At 39.0% G+C, this 15607-nt stretch overlaps 1 long non-coding RNA gene across 2 annotated transcripts in view; it reads right to left on the bottom strand.

Annotated features, from left to right (window-relative positions):
- Positions 1–787: 787 nt before the first annotated feature.
- LOC122553981 (uncharacterized) overlaps positions 788–15607 on the bottom strand; it is an 84367-nt gene continuing 69547 nt past the window's right edge. Inside the window, exons 4-5 of one of the 2 annotated variants that reach the window (XR_015757948.1) lie at positions 2648–2777; positions 788–2135 (exon numbers count right to left, since the gene is read on the bottom strand). This is a non-coding gene — a long non-coding RNA (uncharacterized LOC122553981). The remainder of the gene's footprint in view (positions 2136–2647; positions 2778–15607) is intronic. The other variant, XR_015757949.1, reaches the window with a different exon arrangement.

Genomic DNA, 15607 nt, shown 5'->3' with positions numbered 1-15607 from the left:
GCCTTTCTTCAGAGCTGTTCTGCGGGTGGTTTATCTATCACTTCCTGTTCTGGATGCAACCATCACAAATGGCTGGTGATTTTTGCTTTGGTTAGTTGCTTGAAGCAGATAGTTTGAAGGGAAGCTTTTTCTGCATGCAAAAGGATTGGATGAAATTTTTGCTGCCAGCTGTCAAGCTAAGAAGATGAGAAGAGCATCCTAAGAAGAAAAGACATATGAACCTTCAGTTTAAATCTTAAGCAAATCATATGGGTAAAGAAAAACCTGTAATAATTATTACACATTCAATGATCATTTTATACTGGCTGCCAATACCACATCCAAGTGACTATTCTTCACGATTGAGCCTAGACTTTTAGCAGACTGCAGGGGATGTCAATTCTGTCCTCACCTAAGACCATAAGACATAGGAGTGGAAGTAAGGCCATTCGGCCCATCGAGTCCACTCCGCCATTCAATCATGGCTGATGGGCATTTCAACTCCACTTACCCATTCTTCCCATAGCCCTTAATTCCTTGTGACATCAAGAATTTATCAATCTCTGCCTTGAAGACATTTAGCATCCCAGCCTCCACTGCACTCTGCGGCAATGAATTCCACAGGCCCACCACTCTCTGGCTGAAGAAATGTCTCCGCATTTCTGTTCTGAATTTACCCACTCTAATACTAAGGCTGTGTCCACGGGTCCTAGTTTCCTCGCCTAACGGAAACAATTTCGTAGCGTCCACCCTTTCCAAGCCATGTATTATCTTGTAAATACCTGATGTTCTCACTTGTGCAGATCACTACAGCAATCACTGGCCGTTGATTGTAAGCAGGAATCTTGACCAATGTTTGCTTTTCTATGATGTTTCTTCTTTTTTCACTGCTATTGGATTAGTTTTGAATCCTTTAATATTTTACATATATGAGACAACTCAGGGAGTTTGCCAGAATTTTATTTTTGAGAACACCCAATTTTCGTGCACTGACAAATATATTAGTATCACTTTCAACATCATTTTTGAAAATAGTCATCTACTAAATCAAGCCAGATTTGGCTTGGCGATACTAATTCCAGTCTAAGCACTTCGTTAGTTGTCAATTTACAATGACGTTCCCCATTAAATGTCAAATCTGACTTGCCACATAGGAATATTTCACATGAGTGTGTTAGTTATAATTATGCATGAGGACACAAAGAGACTACCTATTTTTGGAAAAATATAAATGACATTGAGCATCCCTTTCACAACAGTTTCGACATCCAACTCTAAAAGTACAAAATCATTAAACTGAACAAATGAAGAGTATAATTTGACCTTGCTGACACAAAACTACATGGGACAAAATAAGTAACATGGTTTTGCAATGGGGAATTGCCAGTATTTAATTAAAACATCTGATAGAAGGAACAGGCATATTGTTGTGCTTTTTTAAGTTAATGTTAAATGGCAGGATATTTTTCTAACAGTCAACAGTATATTTATTACACCTTTACAGAAGTAGTTTTCACTGATTAGTGTTGATGATTGGAGCAGTCTGTAATGAAAAGGTATCACTAGGGGGCAGTAACACGTCATGAACTCACTGCCTCAGGCAGCCATACAGAAACAGAACAAAGGGTTTTTCTCTCCGTAACTGAGATCTAAGAGAAAATTATTAAATGTTGCAATGAATAGAGTTTGCCTTTATTTTTGCATGACAACATAACATTATAAATAGAGCATAAATATGAAAATGTTTTGGGTATCATACTTTTTACAGTTACTTAATCTGTATTTCAGTAACTACTTGGCCAAGCAGTTTTCTATTACTTAAACACAAATATTTTATCCTTCTTATTGATAATTCTCAGATTATAAAACTTGTCACTTTATGATTTTTGGAGATTGCACATAACTTCTCATTTTTTAAAACGTTCATGTATTCTCAGAAGTAGTGACTCATGATGAAAATAGGTAACAGCATAAAGGACAAAGTATTGTCTTTCATTTGACTCCTTTTCTCTTGGATGATTTTAGTTACTTGCAAGCAACACGTGTAGAATGTGAATCATATTTGCCAGATGAAATTATGTCTCTTGCACAGCATACAACTTTAGTTTTCCAGCTAGTGTCAATGTTTTGCTGATAACTTCAGTTACTACACATCACTGAAAAAAAATAACAGGATTATGTTTTACTGTAGTAAATACATGTAAATTTCAAAGCTGAATACTTATCAAAGATTGAAATGGAGTTGATCACCTTTTATAATCTTAAGATGCCACTTTCAAATGATTGGTGATATGAAAATTTTAATGTTATTTCTAATTATCTTGAACTGAAATATTTTGAAATATATTGCCATCTTGCGAATCAGTATTAATTGTAAATCTTGACCTGTTAAAAGTGATTGTCTTTTCCATGTAGCTGTAGAAAATGTAAATATTATACTGACATTATAGAAGAATTCCCTAACATTCAATTATCTGACTCAGCAGCCTAAAAGGAAATAATTTACTTGCTCATTGGTGGAAAGGAAAAGTATGTAGTCTTAAATTTATTATGTATTGCAGTTGCAAAACTGAGATTCCAGATGCTCAGATTGTGATCAAATAGTTTGTTAAATCTTAACATAACAATTAAAGTGATATCAGCAGCAAAAATGTGACTTATTTATTACCTTGATCAACCTTACTGTTACCTGCTCTTGAGGCCCTGGTGACAGAAATTTGCTGATAACAGTCAAGGGAGGGTGTATGGCAGGTCACATTAGGTCAAGGTTTCAAGCTGCAATCAGATTCTTCACACTGCTAAAGCAAAGCATGGTAGGGATTAGTTTGGTTTAACTCTTCTCTGCAGTACTTTCTGTTTACACTTTAATCATTCAACTGTGCCCCTCCACCTCGGAAAGACTCCAGTCAACGGTGCAACAGCATGAGCCACTTGGGTGCACTGTACACCCACTTTACTGTCAATAAAACCTGACCAAATTTACACTTCTGTCACTTTTCTGCTGTTCACTTTTGGAAGGAAGAACAGATTCATAAAATCCACTAAATTAACAGAGTTGTTATGCAGAAACAGAATTAAAAAGTATTTGAGGCAAATTGTGGTGGTGAGAGTAAGGCCATTATGCATACAGGGCCTTGGACATCTGGTAGATCTAACTTTTTTGTACCTTAGGGAATGGTTGCTATAGTGTGTTAGCAAACTGTTCTCTACCTATGGGACCTGTGTTTTAATCTATTCCCAAATGATGGGATGACAGCCTTTCTTATAGTCTGATCATAATGGTCCTTTGTGAAATGACTTTAGGTACTTTCAAGCTATATCCCAAATGTCACACAAATTAGCAATCACATTCAAGTGGAGCAAAATTATGTACAATACAGTAAAGAAATTATGATCCTATAGGAGGTATTATTTTGAAGTTTAAATTTAAAGAATGCATTTGAGAAAAAGGAAATTTAATTCACATTTGATCTCATAAGGAAACCTTTGAGACCAACACTGAATATCAAAACAGAAGTGGATTCCGTTCTTCAAAATATTTTTTTGGTAAGTACAAAGTAAATTTCTCAATACTTAATAACAACTTCAGCAATGTCAAGATGAGGAAAGCATAAGTTAAACAGCAATGACTCCATCTCTTAAGAGGTTACATTATTACAAGTGACTCACTGGAGATAAAGCGTAAAAGATTATAATATGCAAATCTTCAAAATGCTGCCTGACAATGGACACAAGTTCTTTAGTTTACACTGTGAAGGGAGAACATTAAGGCATATGTACAAAGTCAACAAGCATCATTCAAGAGTAAATGTTGTGAAGAAAATTTCTTCCAGGATTATGAAGAATTTATCAGCAATGTTTATTGCTTGATCAATTAACTTTGAAAGAAATGAGTGTTTGGTTAGAAACGTGATTGAATGTTATGCTAATAGTACATTTGATTATCTCTATTTATAACCAAGAATGCCAAAATTTCCTGTGTTACCAAATAAAAGAAACAACTGGTCAATGTTGAATCGTGGAAGGCAAGGAAATAGATCAACTTTTTGGAATTTCATGTTGATTTATCTTTGAAATTCAACAAACATTTTATATATGGGATTGAACTCATGATGAAATTGTAAAGTGACTGTAAGGAATGCTTTCAAATATCTTGTTCTTCACATTTATAAATATTGTCTAAACTTATTTCTTTCAAGAATTTTAACAGACCTCAGAAATTAGAGAATATATCTTCTTCTTTAGGTTGATATTAACCCCAGGAGCAGGGTGATTCTAAGTCATCATGCCATCCACTAACTCTTTTACATATATAGGAAATAGTTGATTCTTCGATTCCATGCAGGAAAATTGTATTTTAAACAAATCAGGTTAGAGTTATATGACCTCAGTTAATCATCAGAAAGCAAAAATTTCAAATGCAATTTGATAATGAGCACAGTGCCTCCAGGATATTATAAGTTGATAGCAAACACAGAATGTGGTATGTTTGTAGGAAAAGGCAATCAGAGAAATTCATGACTCAATAAATCTAAACTTATTAAAAATGCAGTTTTAGAATTTATTTTTATTCACTGTGCAATATATACATCATCTTACGTACAAACATATTGAGATATAGCTTATGATTCTGAACAGCTTATCTGCCTTTGAAATCTAATTATTAATTTGCTTCACAAACAGTGAGAACTCTAGCATAACATTATGTTGATTGCAGACAATAATGTGAAATTGAATTCCTACTTTCCAGCTGTTTGCGAGGGGAAGAGGTTAATTTTTAATCTGGAAGGTCGTGTTTTAGTCTGTTGTTTAAAAACATTTACTCTACAGATTCTTTTTTCTTTATATAAACAAAAACAGCAATATATTATTCATATCCACTGAAGGCTATTACAATCATCACCAACTTTAGTGAAATGCAGAATGCAAATAGCACTATTTGAAACAGTATTTGTAGATAGTTTTACTCAATTTCTATCATTAAAAAATTTCAAATAAAGGCAAATAGATTTGTTGCCTCCCCAATGCATGGTATAAAAGAACTTAAGCTGTACTTTCAAATCATTCCGGGTAAGAGATATATATCCTTGCTAATGCCTAATGAATTAGTTTCATGTGTAAACATATAAAAGAAAGTATTGATAGGTACTCTGAACCAAGCCTGTGCACCAAATTTTTTGTTCTTTGCTTCAACAGGGGCATCATATTTTGTACATGTTACCCCTTTCTCCCCTGAGTTTTACAGGACATGTCTGGATTGACATTATTTTTAAAACTAGAAAGCGAGACAATGATATAGCTCTTCTCCTAAATACAGCATGTGCCATAACTGAGTCATGCAAATTACACTTGTGCTTTCAGATGACTAAGATTAATGACACTGCGCCAAGGTCTTTGTTTTTCTATTTGGCTGTTTAGTATGAAATACAATCCTAAAACATTATCTATCGTCTATTAATCCCAGAATTGTGTTCACAACATGCAACACACATTGTTTAGGGCAATTTACAACAGTAACATACTGAGCACAATTGCATTTAATTACTTTGATTCTAATTACATTCACCAAGGACTAATAAAATAAATGGGACAAGTGGCTCTTTAAAAAGGCTTCTGCAACACACATGTGCTATCTTGTATTGGGAAGGTGATGTCAGTGATGGATTTATGATAAATGCTATTCTTCTGAACATTTTAAGATTGAAATTCAGCCTTACTTTACTAAATTTAAAATATACATAGTAGCAATATGAAACTTTTGTAAAAATAAGATTATTTAAGAAATATATTATATTTCTTATACATCTCTCTTAAATCAAAACTAATGAAAATTTCCACAATGTCAGAATTAAAAGACCAATACTTGTAAAGACTTAATGCTCAGAATTTGTAGATACTAAGCAATCTTCTAATTATTTTTGATGAGGATTAATTTATTGAACTTTGAATGTGATATCATCCTCAGTAAAATGTGTTGTTTCTTTCAATTATCATTGAAGCTAAACTGAATGAATTGGAATATTAGGAAGCAGAATAGGTTAAGGTGAGAATAGACAGTGCTGGTTTTCAGGATGCTACATGGAACAAATTTAATACTTTAGTCACATCTATCCACAGGTTGCACTCTGCACAATTGTAAAGCTATGGTTAAACACATATCTGTTCATAAATGCATGCATCAAATTGCACTCCCTTAGTAGATCATTTATAATGCCATTAGACGATATGGCAGTACTGGTTTTATTCTCAAAAGTTAAATGTGTGCATAAGGTAAATCAGAGGATCAATGGGCATTCGAGCTTTTAAGTATGGATTTACATCAAGCTGGGACTTTCTGAACATTGATAAAAGTTGAAAAATAGACCTATGAATACAGGATTAGGTTGGGATATGTGGTCGGCATGGACAAGTTGTACATTTCCATGACTCTACAACCCTTTTTACAGGATATTACACTGCCATTACCACATTCATATGTAGAATCATAGAGTTCCAACAGTGGGGAAGCAGGCCATTTGACCCATCAGGTAAACACTGACCCTCAAAAGGATCCCAACCAGGGCCCCCACCCCCTCAACCCAACCATCCCTGAAAAGCTGCATTACCATGGTTAATCCACCTAGTCTGCATATCCCTGGACGCTATGGGCAATTTAGCATGGCCAATCCAACAAACCTGCACATCTTTAGACTACTTTGCAGCAACTCAAAAATGATAGTGTACTGGAAATTAAGTACTACTCTTTCCAGAATCATCACAAATATGAAAACTATCCAAAGTCCCTAATTTACTTTGCTGATGAATTCAAAATAAAAGAAGGGTTTCTGTACTTAACAAGACAATAACTGTTTATTACAAGAAAATTCTCTTCAACCAATGATAATTAGAAAATATGGATTAATAAGTTATAACTCGATAAGTTAAACTAAATGCCTTCTTAAATTGTCCATATCACAAACATACACACAAGGACAGATAGGACATGGATATAAAGGGTGGAAAAAGGGTTGTAGAGTCATGGAAATGTACAACTTGTCCATGCCGACCACATATCCCAACCTAATCTAGTCCATTTGCCAGCACTTGGCCCATATCCCTCTAAACTCTTCCTATTCATATACCCATTCGGATACCTTTTAAATGCTATAATTGCACCAGCCTCCACCACTGCCTCTGGCAGCTCATTCCATACACACCACCACCCTCTGTGTGAAAAGTTGCCCCTTAGGTCCCTTTTGTATCTTTTCCCCTCTCACCCTAAACCTATGTCCTCTAGTTCTGGACTCCCCCACACCAGGGGAAAGACCTTGCCTATTTATGCTATCCATGCCCCTCAATATTTTTCAAACCTCTGTAAGGTCACCCCTCAGCCCGCAATGCTCCAGGGAAATCAGCCCCAGCCCATTCACCTCTCCCTATAGCTCAAACCCTCCAGCCCTGACAACATCCTTGTAAAGCTTTTCTGAGCTCTTTCAAGTTTCACAACAAAAAGAAAAAAAATTAGGGAAGCAAAGTTCAATAGCACCAGTTTGGTCTCCAGAATTCAATGAGCTGCTTTCTCTCTCTTACTTTCCTTGCAGTTCGTTATTGTTGGTGTCTGGTTGTTTGCACACCAATCCTCTGAATCATCGGTTGAGAGTTTGTTCTTTCACTGCCTTTGAAGATGTTTTATTCCTCCTTCAGTAGAGATTTGCAGAGAAAATGTGAGTGAAACACAGCTTGCTGTTAGACATTCTAGTACCAGAGAGAGAGAGAGAGAGAGACATCTTTCCAAGCTCGGTGTTTCTTTATTGCACACGTCCTGCACAAGCTATGGTCACCTAGTCAGGCATCAAGCAGAATGTAGTTGTTACGCTGTTTTCCTTTCATTCAGAACCCATAAGCTCCCCGTGTCTGCTTCTGATTTCACTGAGAAAAATGTGTAACCAGTAAGCATGATTTTTAAAACTGCAGTAATCTTTCTGCGCAGTCTCCTTGATTTAGGGATATTTACCACAGTCCAAAACTAACGGAAATATAAATATATGGTATTTCTAGGCCTCTACCCTTAGGACAGAAAGTAATACCGTTTTTTTAAAAACGCACTTCATCACAAGGCAGACAGAAAACAGCAGATCAGAAAACTACACAGCCTTTATTCTTCGCTCTCCATTCTACGCGATACAAGTCTTGCAGAACCTTCTAACATCTGTTAAATCCTTAAATTATTTAATCAGTTTACTTTCAGGACAAGCATCTGCGATCATATTATCTTTGTGAAATAACTGTACAGAGGACTTTATCTGTTCCCAAGTCAGCCTTTATTTATTTGTGCACTGTACACTGGCTGTGGCCAACCAGCTCAAAGTCAGTCCCCTGAACTGAGGAAATACTAAATCTCCTAATCATATTGCTCAGCCAGGACTTCCTGACTGGGGTTGTTAATCTCGGCCAATCAAGGATCTCGTAGTCAGTGAGGTCAACCTGGTTCCAATCACTACATCTCCCCACCCCCAAGTCCAGGTCGATTGGCCTGGTTTTCCTCTTGTAACCTTTCCTGCGACATTTCACCCCAGGTCCGGTAAGTTTAAAACCAAAATGGACTCTTCCAGGTTAGGCACCACCGGTGGAGCATTTGCCAGTGGAAGGAGGCTTAAGGAATCCACATTAGCCATTTGACTTCCTGGACAATGTACTAACTTGTACGCGCTGAGAATAAGAGCTCACCGCTGAATTCCACCAGAAGGTATGGGCAGCACCACCTTGTCTTCCTTCAGTAGTCCTATCACAGGTTTGTGATCTGTTACTATGACAAATTCCCATCCATAAAGATACTTCCTCACACCAAAGATAACCACCAAACTTAGCCTCTTTGCATTTGGCATCAGCATCACATGTCGGCATCACATGTCGGCACTACCTCTCACTTCGGATCATAGTGGGCCAACACCTTCGATGACGATAGCTGCTGTTTCATAGAGTCAAAGAGATGTACAGCATGGAAACAGACCCTTCAGTCCAATCCATCCATGCCAACCAGATATCCCAACCCAATCTAGTCCCACCTGCCAGCACCCGGCCCATATCCCTCCAAACCCTTCCTATTCATACACCCATCCAAATGCCTTTTAAATGTTGCAATTGTACTAGCCTCCACCACTTCCTCTGGCAGCTCATTCCATACACATACCACCCTCTGCGTGAAAAACTTGCCACTTAGGTCTCTTTTATATCTTTCCCCTCTCACCCTAAATCTATGCCCTCTAGTTCTAGACTCCCCCACCCCAGGGAAAAGACTTTGTCTATTTATCCTATCCATGCCCCTCAATTTTGTAAACCTCTATAAGGTCACCCCCTCAGCTTCCGACGCTCCAGGGAAAACAGCCCCAGCCTGTTCAGCCTCTCCCTATAGCTCAAATCCTCCAACCCTGGCAACATCCCTGTAAATCTTTTCTGAACCCTTTCAAGTTTCACAACATCTTTCTGATAGGAAGGAGACCAGAATTGCACGTAATATTCTAACAGTGGCCTAACCAATGTCCTGTACAGCTGCAACATGACCTCCCAACTCCTGTACTCAATACTGTAACCAATAAAGAAAAACATACCAAAAGCCTTCTTTACTATCTTATCTACCTGCGACTCCACTTTCAAGGAAATAGGAACCTGCACTCCAAGGTCTCGTTGTTCAGCAACACTCCCGAGGGCCTTATCATTAAGTGTATAAGTCCTGCTAAGATTTGCTTTTCCAAAATGCAGCTCCTCACATTTATCTAAATTAAACTCCATCTGCCACTTCTCAGCCCATCGACCCATCTGATCAAGATCCTGTTGTAATTTTCTTGGCTTTGCGACTAGTTCTAAAGCTGGCCTTTTTTCAATAGCAGGTATAAGGGTGCCAAGATGGAGGCCAGGTTACATATGAATTTTCCATAATAATTCATTAACCCAAGGAAATACCTAAGCTCCAATACAGATGTGGAAAGCAGGGCTCCTATGATTGCCCTCACTTTATCTTCCAATGGGTATAACCCAGTTTTGTTGACTCTGTAACCCATGTAGGTCACGAGGGGCACCGCGAACACACATTTCCCATCTGAGGTGCATGCCCACCTGGGAGAAATGTATAAACACTCTGTCCAAGTTCTCCAAGTGCTCTTTACTGGTCTTCCCGGTGATTAGTATGTCATCCAGGAAAATTGCAACTTTGAGTGGCCCTTGTACAATGTTCTCCACAGTCCGCTTGGCAAAGGGCTCAGGCTGATGATACCTCAAATGGCAGTCACGTATATTGGTATAAACCCTTATGGGTATGAATTGTAGTGTACTTCTGGGACTCCTCATCCAGTCTCAATTGCAGGTAGGAGTAGCTCATGTCCAGCTTTGTAAAGGACACTCCCAGCTCTGCATACAAGTCCTCTATGCGAGGGATCGGGTATTTATCCCGCTGTGAGAAGCAGTTTACAGTTTGCTTACAATCCTCACAAAGGTGGGCAGAGCCATTAGGCTTCACAATCGGCCCATTCTGCAAACTGCACTGGTTTGATGATTCTTTCATTCTCCAGCCTCCTGACTCAGAGTCATAGAATCATAGAGATGTACAGCATGGAAACAGACCCTTCGGCCCAATTCTGCCCCCAAGGCAAATGGCATCAGGTGAGCCTGGCAAAAACATGAAATTGCTTCCTGGTCAACATGAAAAGTGAATTTCACCCCAGTTCAGAGTTCCAAGCCTTTCCTGAAAAACTCCTATGAGAACTTCACTGAAACTTCAAATCAAAACATGTTGAGCCAATCAAGGTGAATCTTTCTCAACCAATTCCACCCCAACAGGCTTGGGCCTAAGCCTTTTACTACCATCTGTAGTAACTGCATCAACTGCTTCTCATAGGAGACTGGATATGATGTCATGCCTTTAATCTGCAACAGATCCCCAGTGTTCTCAGTCTGGCTGAGGTCTTGTGCAAACTTAAGGGTTGTAGTTCTGAGTGAATCTTGTTAAAGATGGGTTCTGCAACCACAGATACAGTTGTGTCAGTATTGACCTCCATGGGAACTGGGTGACCATTTAACCAGACTCCAATTTTAATTAGTTTCAATTTGGATGTCATTAAGCAATTTAATTGTTTCAACCAACTTTCCAAGGTATGCACTCTCCTGGGTGCCGGCTAAGAATTTTCTTTCTCAAGTCAGGCCTTGTAGGACTTATTTGCAGTCTCAAAACCACATACTGGCAGCAATTACAATGGCTCGCCGGCACAGATCCCTGAAGAACCCTTTAGTCACTTGACCAAGGCTTGGCTTTGTTATGAGGTCTGCAGTGAGCTGGCCAAGAGTCGTTCTGCTCAGGATGTACCCTGTGTGAGGTTCTGTGATTGCCTACACTCATTTGGTGTTCCCCAACCTCAGTCAGACAAGTGAGGGTGTCCACTTCCATTGAGATGCCCTGTAGCTCCCACGCTCCACTTGCTGCACTTTCTAATGACAAAGCCAGCTGCAGTGCGTGTTTGAAGTTGGGCCTCAGCTGGTAGGCTCTTCTGTATGGTTACATCATTAATCCCACATACCGAATGGTCTCTCAGGATCTCATTCAGGGTTGACCGAGAATCACATGCCTCTGCCAATTATCTCAACCTCATCAAAAATCCCGATATGGATTCCCCTGGTTCTGTAACAACTAAATAAAACAGATAGCCTCGCAGAATTAGAGGAGGTCTGGGGTTGAAATATTACTTAACCAAATCCTTTAACTCTTGGAAGGTTTTAGTGCCTGGTGCCTCTGGCAAAGTTAAGCCCCTTGTAACTGAAAATGCTGCAGGTCCACACACACAGTCAGAAGGGTTACTCATTGCTTTTCATCTGCTCTAATGTAATTTGCCTGGAGAAAAATCACATTCTTTCCACATACTAGGCCCAGTCTTCAACAGCAGGATCCAATGAGTCAAGCTTCCCAAGTAAAAGCATGATGCCAGAAATGCTTACCTCCAATTCCAAGATGTTGCATGCAAATGTTTTTTACCTGTCATCACTAAAATAACTGCACAGAGGCCAGTATCCAATTACCAAGTCACCTTTCATTTACTAGTCCTTAATACACTGGCTGTGGGCAGCCAGCTCAGAATCAGTCCCGAGATTCTAAATATCCTAGTTATATATTTTTTTCACCAGTGATAAGCAGTGCTCTTCTCAACATAGAGCAAAGTTGCTCCTGGTTTTTTTAAATTTTATTAAACAGTTCATCATGCAGCTAACAATAAACAGAAAGCAGCAGTTCGCCAAAAAAGGACGATATACAGGGGAAAGGGCGGCAAGGCCAAACCCCATCGTTTAAATAGTTTTCATGGAGATGAGGACAAACCTCCAATCAGTCCAAATACCAAAAAAGTGAAAACACATTCCAAAAAGCAAAGAAAACCAGAGTGTAAGGGCTAAGCCCTGCCACAATATCAAGATAGTCCTTTTCTCAAAGTAAAAGAGAAAAGAGTAACACACAGACTGTAACCAGCCAGTGAGACAACAGTTCCCTAATGAGGCCTGAATTACACCTGAAACACATTAGAACGTAGAACATAGAACAATACAGCACAGAACAGGCCCTTCAGCCCACGATGTTGTGCCGAACATTTGTCCAAGCTTAAGCACCCATCCATGTACCTATCCAATTGCCGCTTAAAGGTCGCCAATGATTCTGACTCTGCCACTCCCACAGGCAGCGCATTCCATGCCCCCACCTCTCTCTGGGTAGAGAACCTACCCCTGACATCCCCCCTATACCTTCCACCCTTCACCTTAAATTTATGTCCCCTTGTAACACTCTGTTGTACCCGGGGAAAAAGTTTCTGACTGTCTACTCTATCTATTCCTCTGATCATCTTATAAACCTCTATCAAGTCACCCCTCATCCTTCGCCGTTCCAATGAGAAAAGGCCTAGCATTCTCAACCTATTCTCGTACGACTTATTCTCCATTCCAGGCAACATCCTGTAAATCTTCTCTGCACCCTCTCCAAAGCTTCCACATCTTTCCTAAAGTGAGGCGACCAGAACTGCACACAGTACTCCAAATGTGGCCTAACCAAGGTCCTGTACAGCTGCAACATCACTTCACGACTCTTGAATTCAATCCTTCTGCGAATGAACACTAATACACCATAGGCCTTCTTACAAGCCCTATCCACCTGAGTGTCAACTTTCAAAGATCTATGAACATAGACCCCAAGATCCCTCTGCTCCTCCACCTTACTAAGAACCCTACCGTTAACCCTGTATTCCGCATTCTTATTTGTCCTTCCAAAATAGACAACCTCACACTTGACAGGGTTGAACTCCATCTGCCACTCCTCAGCCCAGCTCTGCATCATATCTAAGTCCCTTTGCAGCCGACAACAACCCTCCTCATTATCCACAACTCCACCAATCTTCGTATTGTCTGCAAATTTACTGACCCACCCTTCGACTCCCTCTTCCAAGTCATTAATAAAAATTACAAACAGCAGAGGACCCAGAACTGATCCCTGCGGAACTCCACTTGTAACTGGGCTCCAGGCTGAATATTTACCATCTACCACCACTCTCTGACTTCAACCGGTTAGCCAGTTTTCTATCCAACTGGCCAAATTTCCCTCTATCCCATGCCTCCTGACTTACCGCATAAGCCTACCATGGGGAACCTTATCAAATGCCTTACTAAAATCCATGTATACTACATCCACTGCTCTACCCTCATCCACATGCTTGGTCACCTCCTCAAAGAATTCAATAAGACTTGTAAGGCAAGACCTACCCTTCACAAATCCGTGCTGGCTGTCCCTAATCTGCAGTCCTCACTTTCACTTCAACAATATTGGATTAGAGTCTTTGGATGCTTCCTCTGATTCTAACTCAAATAAGTACTTTGCATTCCTTATTAAAAAAGGTTACCCTGAAGACACGTACCTGAAACATTTTCCCACACATCAACCTTCATGTCCATTTCCTTACTTTCAACTGCTGATTTGTTTTGTCGTTGGAACTTCATGAATTACTGCTTCCACACAATGTAAGAGAAACCTGATTGCTTCAAGTATTTGTGTTAAACAACAGAATATCACTGGAACAACTGTCGTTTTGAACAATCACATCAAACTGAAAATCTATTTTCAGAGACCCACTTTCTAATTATTGTTCAGAGCAACAAATGTCTATTCTTTTTGAAACATTTACATTTTCTCACCCTTTTATTTTATCCAAGTCTATGAAATGCTTTTGGACATCTAAATGGATTTTAGTAAAGCAATCAACATGAGGAATTTGAAGGTCTATTTCTACATGAACTTGTTTCTCTGAGCTCAACCAACAAAGATGGTATTTTATCTACACTGAGTCTCCTAAATCCACATTATGTTGAGCTAGCAATAGGACATCCAGATATATGTTTACAGATTTCCTTAAAATTCCTAAATAACTCTACTAGATTTTCCAGTTGACTTTCCTCTAATAACAAGAACATGCATTTAACTGTTCTAGTATTTCAATGTTGGCTAGTAAAATTAGAAGAGGTTCACTTTGTGAACTGTCTAACTCACCTTCTACCTCAATCTTATTGTCTATGTTAAAATCCACTATTCTTACAGAAATACATGCTCCTTTTTATCCTTTTCCCTGCACGGTAAAATTTCAACATGTTCACATGACATAGTCGATTTTCTTCTTACACTCATAAGTATCAATTACATAGGGACAACTGATTTCCTTCTTTCAGAGGTTCACCCTACAAAGGCAGTAACTGAAATGAAATAGCATTATTGTCACATGTACTCAAATGAGTACAGTAAAAAGATTTTTTAGTCACTGCATTACAGTGCCATCTTAGGTATAAAGGTAGCAAGGTACAAATACTTAAGATCAAATTCTTAGGAATAAAAGATTAGAAAATATCAATACTTCATCTCCAGCTCCGTTGTAGCATATCTGTCTGCCCATTCTTCTGCATCCATCCTAGGACAAAAACATGTTAAGTTTTTAATTTTTTTCCCTTAATCAATTTAAATGGACGTCTTATCTCATGGCCATAGATTGATTTGAATGCACAACACTCAGTACATTCATTTATGAATCACTGTTGGCAAACAGTAAGAAATCTAGATGTAGGTTTGCTCACTGAGCTGGAATGTTCATTTTCAGATATTTCATCACCATATTAGGTAACATCTTCAGTGAGCCTCCTGATGAAGCACTGGTGGTATCACCCGCTTTCTATTTATGTGTTTAAACTTCCTTGGGTTGGTGATGTCTTTTCCTGTGGTCATGTCATTTTCTGATCTTTTTTCTCAAGGGGTGGTAAATGGGATCCAAGTCAATGTGTTTGTTGATAGAGTTCTGGTTGGAATGCCATGCTTTAAACAGGCAGAAAACTAGCCACCAGGATACATGAATATCAACTAACCACAAAAAGACATGACCCACTCTCACTTGTATCCTAAAATATGGTTGAGGAAGGACTCCACTTTGACTGGGATAACGCCTAGGACAAGCCAAACAGGGACACGCAAGAGAATTCCTAGAAGCATGGCATTCCAACTAGACCTCTATCAACAAACACATTAACTTGGATCCCATTTACCACCCCCTGAGAAAAAGAACATAATGAAGGCAGAGACTACCTGATATGC

Source organism: Chiloscyllium plagiosum, unplaced genomic scaffold (assembly GCF_037043375.1).
Source record: "Chiloscyllium plagiosum isolate Xiang-an unplaced genomic scaffold, Cpla_swu_hap1 HiC_scaffold_8, whole genome shotgun sequence".
Taxonomy (NCBI): Eukaryota; Metazoa; Chordata; class Chondrichthyes; order Orectolobiformes; family Hemiscylliidae; genus Chiloscyllium; species Chiloscyllium plagiosum.
This window is presented reverse-complemented; position numbering and strand designations above follow the sequence as displayed.